The 11,086-nt window shown below is 53.0% G+C and overlaps 1 long non-coding RNA gene across 1 annotated transcript; it reads left to right on the forward strand.

Moving 5' to 3' along the window:
• The first annotated feature begins 4,354 nt into the window (after positions 1 to 4,354).
• On the forward strand, positions 4,355 to 8,851 carry LOC131480934 (uncharacterized). The gene is made up of 3 exons (XR_009245898.1): positions 4,355 to 5,621; positions 8,600 to 8,684; positions 8,822 to 8,851. It is a non-coding gene; the product is annotated as an uncharacterized LOC131480934 (long non-coding RNA).
• The last annotated feature ends 2,235 nt before the right edge of the window (positions 8,852 to 11,086 follow it).

Consider the following 11,086-nt stretch of genomic DNA (forward strand, 5'->3'; position numbering starts at 1 on the left):
TGTTCACCAGGAAGGAAATGGGTTGGAGGGCTGAGGAATTCTAATGAAGCTCCCCAGCTGGCAGGCCGGCTGGCAGGGATGGGGTTTGGGGAGAGAGCTGGCACCACCACCCTCACTGTAGTTGATGCCAGCCCTGTCCATCCTGGCCTGTTTGCTTCCCACCTGCCACTGTGGGAACCCTGGCCCTGAGCAGCCAGGCAAAGCTCCCAGAGTCCCCCTCACAGCAGACAGGCAATTACTTCTCTGTAGGAGGCAGAACCTTGGGGACCCCCACGTAGTCAAGCATCATTGTATCCCCTGCCACGGCTCTGGAGGGCATATGGCTTTGAGCTACTAACAACTGTTCTGCGCTCTGGTTTCTTTGACCCTAACCTGGGCTGATAATTCCAGTTCCGTGTACATCTCTGAGGTTACCCGCTACTATTCCTAATTAGAGTAACTCCCACTTGTTGAGAGTCTGCTAGGTGTGAAAGAGGATGTGCCATTGGCCAGACAGGGTATGAGGTGCCTGGGAAAGGGCGCCCAGGGTCACAGTCATGGACATCCTCACCCCAGGATGGCTCTTCTCCCTTTTGTGCACAGGCACCAGAACCTCACTGTTGATCTGGCTCTCATCCACCTTCCAGAAAAACTTGTCTTGGGGCCAGCGTGGTAGTTCATCAGGCTACTCCTCTCGCTGCACATATAGGTGCTGGTTTGTGTCCCAGCTGCTCCACTTCCAATCCAGTTCCCTGCATATGCCCTAGGAAAAGCAGCAGCAGATGACCCAGAACTTTTCCCAACTCTGGACTTAGCCCCTTTGCCAAGTGTCCCGCCTGAGGGGCAGGTGCCTGGGGTCAGTGTGGTACAGGAGTCAGGGGCTATGGCAGTGAAGATGGACGTTTTTGGAGTCTGAGGGATTTGTCCATCATTTTCAGGTAGGGCAACCTTGGCCTCTGCGTCTCCATCCAGCACAGTAGTGCTGGTTATCTGGGAGGGCTGTGCTGGGCTCCTAGTGTAATACAATTACATAGCACTTGCTGGAGAGGAAGCCCATCCAGGGTGACCATTGCTGTTGGGAATCCCCTAGGCTCCCAGTTCCTGGGGTCTGCCTGCCCACTTGAGTTAAGGGCTGAGGACTGGTGGCAGCATAGCATAGGGCTGGGAGTGGTGGTGATGTGTACAAGGGAGTCATGGACAGCCACTATCTCCCCAGTGATGGTCACAGCACAGAATCAGGACAGAGTGGGGACCTGCTGTGGCCTTCCCTCCCTGGTCTTGCACCTAATGTTTCCCCAGAGCCAAATCTTCAGTCCCCAGGGGCGTCCAGCCCTGCCCACACCACAGCCCTGTCCCAAGGCACACCTCTGCCTCTGCAGTTCTGGTCCACTGGCTGGCCCTGGTGGATGGGAGCAGCTTCACAGAAGCTCCGAGAACAGCATTGATCCCCAAATGGTCTCCACCGACGCCGGAATGCCGGGCAGCGGCAGCTCCCAGCTGGCTCTGGGCAAGATCGCCAGATCTTCAGCAGGCGGGGCGGTCCTCTGAGAGCAGAGCTTGCCAGATCCGGGACTCTGAAGTCATGGGACTACTTCCCACAAAGCCAGGATTCACATCTGCATATCATTGTGTGGTGGTTTGCATACATTTGAATCCAAGCTCATGGCCACTTCCACCATAGTCTGCCTTTTCCCACCTCTAGGAAGACAAAGTATCTAAGAAGCGGCTTCAAAAAACAGTATCTAAGCCCCCACCCTCAATCCTTCCATTCCGAGCATATTTGGAGGACCTGAGGTTTATGTGTTAACTTGGAGCAGGGGGTCTGCATGGAGATGGAGGCTGGGGATGGTAGAGTCCCAAATCTCAGGGTGCTCACAGCATCCCTGGGGAAACAAAGGGAAAAGGACTAGGCAGTGTACACTCAGGGGCATGGCAGGTGCAGTTGGTGGGGGTGCTGGATGCTCAGGTTCAGGTGGAGGAGCATAGGAGGTCAACTCTAGGGTCTGTGACACCAGCTTCTGGGGTCCTGGGGTTCCCCTTCGGAGCCAACTCTGCAAACAACAGCCTTCCACCATGTTGCTGACATGTCAGCCTTAGATTGGATCCAGCCTGGGCAGGAGATATCCAGAAGTGAGGGTTCTGAGCAGGCAGGGCAGGTCACAGCACTCCAAGCCACACCCATTCCAATAACAGCTGAGGAAAGAGAGGTGTAAGGGGCTACTCATGTGCTTAGGAATTTACGCAGGAAGAGGATATCTGTGGTCTAACCCCCATGCTCCGTAGCCTGTGGTGGAGGGAGGATAAGCATGGGGTGCTGGAGCAGGAGTGGGCGGTCAAGGGCTATGGGGCTCACTCAGTGTCTAGCTGCCTGAGCTCAAGGGTTGACTGTACCAGTATGTGACTCCAGGGAGGCCAAGACTTTTCTCAGCTGAGGTTTCCTCACCTGTGCAGTAAACATGCCTTTAACAGGTAAAGGTGCGATGCTGGCATTCATATATAGGTGCCAGTTCATGTCCCAGCTGCTCCATGATCCAGCTCCCTGCTAATGTGCCTGAGAGGAGCCATGGAAAATGGCCCAAGAGCGTAGACAACTGCTATCCATGTGGGAAAGATGGAGGGAGCTCCTGGATCCTGGTTTCAGATTTACCCATCTAAGGAATGAACAGAGGATGGAATATCTCGCTCTCTCTGCTTTTCCCTTCTTCTCTGTAGCTCTGACCATCAAATAAATATCTAAATCTTTAAAAATAAGAACAAGGACACCTCCCTTGCAGGAGTCTGGCTCAGCCGGTGGCAGAGTCAGTGTCTATACTGGGTGGGAACTGAGAGAGAAGGGCTGGCATAGCTTGCCGAGTGAGGGCTCTGGGAGATCAGTGTTGCTCAGCAGGGGCTGTCCAGGATGGAGAAGGGGATGGGCTGGACCATTGGCCCCCAAGGCCTCCATGGCTCCCGAGGGGCAGATGGTTGGCCAGAGCTGCCTGTGGCCTGGCAGCTTCTCCTCTCTGAACAGAGGATGGATTGGTCTCATAGCTGCAGGAGAGGAGGGAAAATGGGCAGCTGGGGTATAAGTCACATCTGCCCTATACCTCGGGTTCCCTGTGAATGAGGCTTGCTGAAGGGGATGGGCTGAGCAGGACTAGCACCTGCAGGATCAGATGGAAGATCAGATGTTCACCTGTCCTTCTGGGCAGTGCCTGCATGGTCAGGTCTCTGAGATGCTCTAGGGAGGATGTTGGGGCAATCCCCTTCTTAGTCTCAACGCCTCTTCTTCCCTGGGTTCTCTCCTCTCCAGAACTCCTCTTCTGTGCTTAGGTTGCTCCTTTATAGCTCACCACGCTCTGCCCTGAGCCCATAGTGGACACACAGTGGAGTTCACCAGGCTTGACTACACAGTGGAGGGATCACCACAGATGTGTCTACACCCACATAACTGCCAGAAGAAGACATGGGCATTTGCAGTTCCAAAAGTGGCCCCATTCAGTGCCACTCCTAGAGATGGCTGCTGGCCTGGCTTCCATCTCTGTAGATTCATCCTGCCTCTACTTGGCTTGCATGCAGGTGGTATCATACATGCAGTCTCTTTGTGTCCAGCTTTTAAAAATTCAAGCCTGTTCTCTAGCTTTCCTCCCCTCCCTGGCCACCAGCCTCTGGCTCAGTCACCTCCCAGGGAGACAAGCACAAGTCTTATCATAGCCATAAGCTAGAGGAGAGATAGAGCCTCTAGCCTAGTATTGCTCAAGCCCCCGGTGCCAAGGCCGGGACTGCTGCTGGGCCAGTCACAAGTGAACAGAGGCAGCCTGCAGAGAACATTCCTGGAAAATTCTTTGCCCTGAATAATGCTCTCGGGCTTTCCAGGACTCAGTTTCACCTTGACAGGCCCAGGAATGGCTGTGAGCAGTGGGGCTTTGGCGTCCTGAACATGGTCATGTGCACTAAAAGGCTCTGGATGGCAAGTTCTCACCTAACACTAAGTGTGAATCATGGTGGAAAGATGTAAGGCTGTGGAATTAGAACTTCTTTGACGTTGCTTCTTTTAAAAAGATTTATTTATTTTTATTTGAAAAGCGAAGTTGACAGAGAAAGGAGACATAGAGAGGGAGACCTTCCATTGTTCATTCATTCATTCCCCAAGTGGTCACAGTGACTGGAGCTGAACTGATCCAAAGCCAGGAGCCAAGCATCTCCTCTAGGTCTCCCACATGGATACAGGGATGCAAGGACTTGAACTATCCACTGCCGCTCCCACAGGTCACATGCAAGGACCTGGGAGAAGTGTAACAGCTGAGACATGAACATATGGGATGCTGGTGCAACAGGTGGAGGACCAACTTGCTGTGCCACTACACTGGCCACAGTTCTCTGATTTCATTCCAGGATGGGGAAGGAGGGTGGCTGGGTGTGCGTGCATGTGTGTGTGTGTTTGTGTCTCTGAGTAATGTGTGCGTGAGTTCTGTGATTTAGCCATTCATGCACTCATTCTGCAAATATTTACTGGTTGCCTATCGTGTGCCATGGGGGATTCCACGATGAATAAAAGGTCCCCACCCTCAGAGGAGCTCATTAAGCCAGAATATGTCTCTGTGGCATGTGTCTGCACCTCAAGGCATGTGTCAGCTGGAGGATGTGGCTGCCTCTGTGTGTGCATGTGTGTGTGTGAACATGTGTGTCTGAGCATGTGTGTGGAGGGGAGAGAATTACTCATCCGCTCAAACGACTCTCCAAGAAAGGCCTCTCCTAGAACAGTTATACTTTCATAAATACAAATAATCAGATAATGAGTTCATTTCCGATCTCCAGCTGGATGCCAACATTCCAGTGAAATAAGACCCGCTGGCGGGCGCGCTGGCTGCTCTCAGTGTGGCTTGGAGTAGCTGAGGAAAGCTCAGGGGAGGGGTAAAGCCGAGGAGCCTCTGCATGGCCCTGGGGCCGAGGAGCCCCTCAACCTCCCTAGAGAGCAGCAGATGCCCCTACAGAGTGAATCCAGGTCTGCACACCCTCTCCTCATTCCTCTGGACCCAACCCGGGGCAGAGCCTGTGCAGTATTGCCAATGCAGATTGGCCCACTGAAGCAGTGGCCTCTCTAAGGGCCCAGCAAATGCTGCTTCCCCAGGCCAGAGCCCTGGGTGTCTCCTGGGAGAGCAGAGATCAGAGACAGATAGAGATTGTGGTTGGAGCCTTGCGAGGAGGCAGAGACCCAGACCACAGCCCCTGCCCTGGGCTGTGCATCCTGGGAGTCACGTAGCCACCCCAGCCTGGAGTGCTCAGCCTCATTCAACAACTGCTGTGATCCAACCCAGTCCCCACTCATCTACTTCCCCTGTCTGGCTTAGGCTGTTCCCTATGCTTGGAATGCTCCCCACATCCCCCATCCCACCGCAAGCCTGCACATGCAAAGTTTCTGCGTTATTGAAGATGCAATGTCACACCCGTGGTCAAGGCTTCCCTCATGCTGCCTGCAGAGAAAACTTTCCCACCCTCAGCGAGGACGCGAGGATGCGAGGACAGCCTCTTATCTGTCTCCTGTATTTCCTCCTGGACTCTGAGTTCCAAGAGGTCAGAATCCGGGCTTCCTGCAGCTGATTTCCCTGTGCAAGTCCTGGCCAGCCTGGAGATAGGAGTGTTCCTGGAAGCTGGCCAGAGAGGTAAGCTGAGCAGGGCTTAGCAGCACGCTGCTGCCTGGCTTGCAGGAACCAGTGAGAGGTTGCTCCTATTTCAAGTCCAGGAACTGGTGCCACTGAGCAAGCAAGGCTTGGAGAAGGGCAGTTGTCAGAAGGAACAAGGAGAAAGGCTTGGCCCGGGAGGTGGGACTTGGACCTTAAATAGGCCCATCTTTGAGAGGTCACACTGGGATGAGGGATCCGGGGGAGAAAAAGGTTGTGTGTATGCCCTGTGCCCAGCTGTCCACTGTTCACTTACCTACTCCCGCCTTCAGCAAGGGGCACTCAGCATCCAAGGTATGACAAAGCCCCAGGGAGCCTGACAGCCAGGGCTTTGTCTCCTCCTCTCAACAGCTGTGAGAAAAGTGCATGGAAGCCGAGCCTCAGAGACACTGAAGTCCACGTTCAGGGTCATGGGGCTGCAGAGGGCCCCGGCCAGGATTTACACTCGGCTCAGGCTAGAGCTCTTCCCACGCCAGGGAGGACAAATGGTTTGTTTCTCTGTCTCTCCGTGGCTTTAGGCTGAGCTGGATCAAGGCCCTGAGGCAACTTGGTTAAGTCTTGTTCTTTGTCTGGGAAGTTCAGACCCAAAGCCCCACCCATAGCCCCATGACAATTTTGCTCTGGGCCAGCTGTCTATGTCTTTGGAAATCTGTGCTGACCAGGTTGTGCCGAGAGGCAGGGCCCCGACCCAAAGGGGCAAAGTGCCAATTTCTAGCAGAGAGGGGGTTGTTGTGCTAGGCAGCAGGGCGGGGGGTGGGGGGGCGGGGGAACCTCTCCCTCTGCTGACAGAAGTCAACAGTGTGGGAGGAAGAGTTGCAAATGTTCTCCAAATCACCCCAGAGTTCACCACTGGGCCGTGGGGTCTAGATGGTTAACAAGCCTGGAAGGATCTTGGTGTGAGTGGTCCCAGGGGGAAGGCCAAGAAATTGATGCATGCCTGGCCTTCTGTCTGGGCACCTGAGGATTGCTCCATTGCTGTGTGTAGTGTTCTCATGCCACTGGTGGGTACCACATGGAATGTCTAGATGCCTTCCATTTTGCTTTGGTTTGGTTGTCATGCTTGCTGAGCCAGAAGCCTTCTTGGTCTCTACTAGCAGGTGCTTTTTTTTTTTTTAATAATCTTGTCATTAAAAAAAATTTTTTTTTCTTTAGAAAGTCAGATACACAGAGAGGAGGAGAGACAGAGAAGAAGATCTTCCCTCTGATGATTCACTCCCCAGGCAGCCACATTGGCCAATGCTGCATTGATCAGAAGCTAGGATTTGGAGCCTCCTCTGGGTCTCCCATGTGGGTGCAGAATCCCAAGGCTTTGGGCCATCCTTGACTGCTTTCCCAGGCCACAAGCAGGAAGCAGGATGGGAAGCTGGGCCACCGGGACCAGAACTGGTGCCCATCATGCCGGGCTCTAGCAAGTGCTTTTGATAGTGAATCTTACTGCTTCACGTGGGAGCTCTTAAGTCCCCGTGTTATCATTTGGTATATATCCCCAACCCATTCAGGTATGATGGTCAGCAGATTTGAGAATTCTACCATCTTCACTCTCCTCCAAGTCCATCCATGTTGAACAGCTGAAAGGGCCAGGTCCCAGACTCTCTCCATGCCTCTTGGGCCTCCCCCTGAGGAGTCACCAGCCCTTGAACCTGCACTGCCCTGGCCAGCCAAGAGAAGCTTTCACCAATCCAGGCACCATGGCTGCCTGAGCTAGAGTCCTCCCTTGTTCTCTGGGTGGGACATGGGGCCACCAGGATCAGATCCTGAGCTCAGGGCTCACTGCAGTTTGCACGTGCAGACCACTGTTTGGGTGCATACCCAGAACCACCACAGCAAGTTCTCAGACAGCTTTCTCTGCATCCTCCATCCAGAGGCATGGCCTGCCTTGGGCTCCAGTTGCAGGGTGACGATCTCCAGGCCCGGGGACCCTTGTCCATGAGCATGACTTATAGCAGGCGTGGCAGGGGAGCAGACTGGAGGGTTGAGTCAGGGCTGAGTGGTGTGATTGCCAGTGGTAAGCCCTGGAATGAGACTCCTCCCTTTTCATTGGTGCAAAGAGCCAGGCTGCCTTGTGCTTCCCTGGTGGGCCAGGAACTTGATCCTCCAGCTGCTAGGGTGTAAGGCGGGGAAGAGGGACATGGCTGACAGGTTCTGGGCCTGGCTGGGAATGCGGGGCCAGAAATTTGATCAGGGACTGAAGTGGCTCCAGAAGTTTCCCACATTTCTCTGAGGCTTTCTCACTGGAATGGGTGTTTGAGTAATCCTTCCTCCCTCCCCAACCACGACCCATTCCCCACACTAAAAGGGTGGGGACCAGAAGCAAGCATTTGCCACGCTCTGGTAGGGATTCTGGGCTGGAAGTCTCAATTTCAGGAAGTCTCAGTTACGGGAAGGGAGAGTGGAGAAGCCCTTGGCCAAGAGGGCCATGAACCCTGGAATCCACCAGAGCACTCCACAGGGCTGTCCCAAAGCTAGTTGCTCCCTCCCCCTGACAGTGCATCCCTTGGTTCTGGTGCCCTGACTTGGGTTCTCACAGGGTCCAGGCCCAGTAAAGGGCCTGACCTTTACACCTTGCCCCTACCTCCTATCCCCTAGCCTGGGGCCTGGGCCCCTTCCCTAAGCCAGGCCACAGGCCCTGGGCCAGGAGTGCTTAGCCACCTGCACCTGCCTGCTCAGGAGGGGCAGAAAGTTACTGCCATCATAGAAGCTTTTATGTTGTTTGCCTCTTTTTAAAAAATATTATATATATATATATATATATATATTTTTTTTTTTATTTGGAAGGGAAAATTAGAGAGAGGAGAGACGTATGGAAAGAGAAAGAGAGATCTTCCATTCTTTGGTTCACTCTGCAAATGGCCACAATGGCTAGAGCTGAGCTATCCAAAGCCAGGAGCCAGGAGCTTCTTTTGGGTCTGCTATGTGGGTGAAGGAACCCAAGGACAAACCATCCTCTATTACCTTCCCAGGTCATAAGCAGGGAGCAGGATTGGAAATGGAGAAGCCTGGATATGAGCTGGTGCCCACAGGGCATTGCTGGTGCTGCAGGCAAAGGTTATTTATTTATTTATTTACTTACTTACTTTTAAATAATGTTTACATAGTTAATGAGGATGGAAAGGGTGGAGGATTAGGGTAAAGTGGATGAGACCATTGTTTCTAAATTTTCTTTTTCTTCTTTCTGTATCTAGGGGAAGAGGAAAGAGAAGAGGAGAAGCCACCCCAGCCTCCCAACCACCTCAGTACCCAGGGATGGGGAACAGCCACCCAATATCATCCCAGGGTCCCCAGTGTGGAATGTGCTACATGGGTTCCGTTCAAATGGTTTCAGTAGTTCTGAAATGCTGTCAATCTCGACGATCCAAGGATGAGGGAATCCTTTCAAGATCCATTGGCTGACATAGTCCACCTTAGAGTTTCCATTCACCCAGATAGTTGCTGTCAATGCTTGGCTGTGGTAGTTGTCCCATTTGCTCTGCCCTCCTTCTTCTACTGTGGGTGCCAGTTGCCCTCTGCAGGCTCCAATGGACTGCCATATCCTCCATGTACTTCTGGGCAAGCTGTCCACTGCTCTGTTTTTTCCACTAAGGAAGCCCAGTTCTGACACATGCACTCTACTGTCAGACCACAGATCCTTTGTATCTCCCCATGGTTGGAGTTCTGGGTCCAGCGATTCAGTTGGGGGGATCCCCAAAGAAACCTCATCTGAAGTGATCCCAGAAGTGACTCTTATCTTGTGTGTGCTTGCCAGTATGGGGTCTGGTTCTGTCACATACATCAACCTACCCACACACTGGTAGTTGCAACTGCTGGGTTGATTCTTTCTTCAGCCACATCTCTTATGTAAGCCAGTGGATACTGTGGCCCAGCCCAACCCTACCCTACCCACTATACACTCGGCCCTCATGTTCACCAGCAGGAGCTGTAGCCTAGTCTGAACAACCTCCAATAACCCCCACTAGGTCCTCCTCCAGCCCTGGTTCCTGTGCTTGCCAGTATGTGCAGCAGACTGGTCCAGTCTGTCCCGCATCCCATTCAGCTCTTGTACACGTTCAATGGGCATTGAAGCTTAGCTTAACCCAACCGATCTCACTATCCAGCCCACACTCATGCTGGCAGGTGCCACCACCTGTCTGGCCAGGCCCACCCCCAGCCCTGGTTCTCATGCTCACTGGTAGGAGTTATAGCCTAATAGAGAGGTGCCCACGGTTTCCCCACTGGGTCCACTCCCAGTCCCAGATCTTGTACTCTCCAAATGGTTCTGTAACCTCGCTTGACAGGATTTGCCCCCAGTCCTGGCACTGGCCAGCTGATGCTGCAGCAAAGCCCAACCAGCCTATACTTACTCTGGCTCATGCTTGCAACAGAGGATACAGTTAGTTAGCCCAGCCTGGCTCTTCCCCTAACCCAGTTCACATGCAGGCCAACAGATGTTGTATGCCCAGCCTGGTCTACCCCTGGTCCCAGTTCTCACGCTCACTAGTGGGAGCAGTGGCACAGAAAGGGAGCCCATGTTGTCTCTTATCAAGCCAGGCCTGGTCTGCCCGCTAGTTCCAGCTCATGCCGGTGGGTGCTGTACCCTAGCCCAGCCCAGCCAGCCCCTAGTCCTGGTCCTAATGTGAACTGGCTGGTGTCACAGCTCGACCTGGCCTGTATGCAGGCAAAGGTTTAACCTACTACATACACCATGCACCAGATATACAAAGGAGGAGAGACACAGAGGAAGATCTTCCATCCGATGATTCACTTTCCAAGCAGCCACACAATGGCCAGAGCTGATCTGATCTGAAGCCAGGAGCCTGGAGCCTCTTCCGGGTCTCCCTTGCGGGTGCAGGGTCCCAAGGCTTTGGGCAGTCCTGAACTACTTTCTCAGTCACAAGCTGGCATTAGAACCGGTGCCCCATGGGATCCTGGCACATATAAGGCAAAGACTTTAGCCATAGGCTACCATGCTGGTCTGCTTTTCACTTTTAAAAAAGCATACACTTTTTTTTAGGTTTTGCATATAAAAAGTGTATACTTTTTTTTAAAGATTTATTTATTTTTATTATTTTATTACAAAGTCAGATATACAGAGAGGAGGAGAAACAGAGAGGAAGGTCTTCCGTCCGATGATTCACTCCCCAAGTGACCAAAACGGCCGGTGCTGTGCCGATCAGAAGCCAGGAGCCAAGAACCTCCTCCAGGTCTCCCACGCGGGTGCAGGATCCCAAAGCATTGGGCCGTCCTCAACTGCTTTCCCAGGCCACAAGCAGGGAGCTGGATGGGAAGTGGAGCTGCCAGGATTAGAACCGGAGCCCATATGGCGAGGACTTTAGCCGCTAGGTCATGCCACTGGGCCCAAAAGCATATACTTTTTAAAGCAATATTTATTTATTTCCATTTTGTTTGAAAGGCAGAAAGACAGTCAGCGAAAGAGAAAGATCACTCTGGTTCATTCCCCAGATGCCTGCAGC

Source organism: Ochotona princeps, chromosome 8 (assembly GCF_030435755.1).
Source record: "Ochotona princeps isolate mOchPri1 chromosome 8, mOchPri1.hap1, whole genome shotgun sequence".
Lineage (NCBI taxonomy): Eukaryota > Metazoa > Chordata > Mammalia > Lagomorpha > Ochotonidae > Ochotona > Ochotona princeps.